This window comes from Brassica oleracea, chromosome C2 (assembly GCF_000695525.1).
Source record: "Brassica oleracea var. oleracea cultivar TO1000 chromosome C2, BOL, whole genome shotgun sequence".
In the NCBI taxonomy this organism is placed as follows: Eukaryota; Viridiplantae; Streptophyta; class Magnoliopsida; order Brassicales; family Brassicaceae; genus Brassica; species Brassica oleracea.
Window position 1 is genome coordinate 25,404,493 of NC_027749.1, and position 293 is coordinate 25,404,785.

A 293-nucleotide genomic window follows, 5' to 3' on the forward strand; every position below is an offset into this window, starting at 1 on the left:
CTTGAGACCAGAGATTTGTTTCTTTCTTTAATACATGAACAAGGTGAAACCAAAGCCTCTGAAGACGATACTCAATCTTCAAAAGTATTTGTCAAATTAATTACCGGCTAAATGACATGGGACGGGGGAGTCTAAATAATTTTGCAACGCGTGTCCCTGAGCTTCGGCTGTTTCTATCCATTGAATACATGGCCGGAGGATGTAATTCTTGCTGCCTCTCCGGGGCACATGGCAACCATTGCAGCCTTTTTTTAATCTTTATTTTAGGTTTCTAATAACTATCCGCTAAGTTT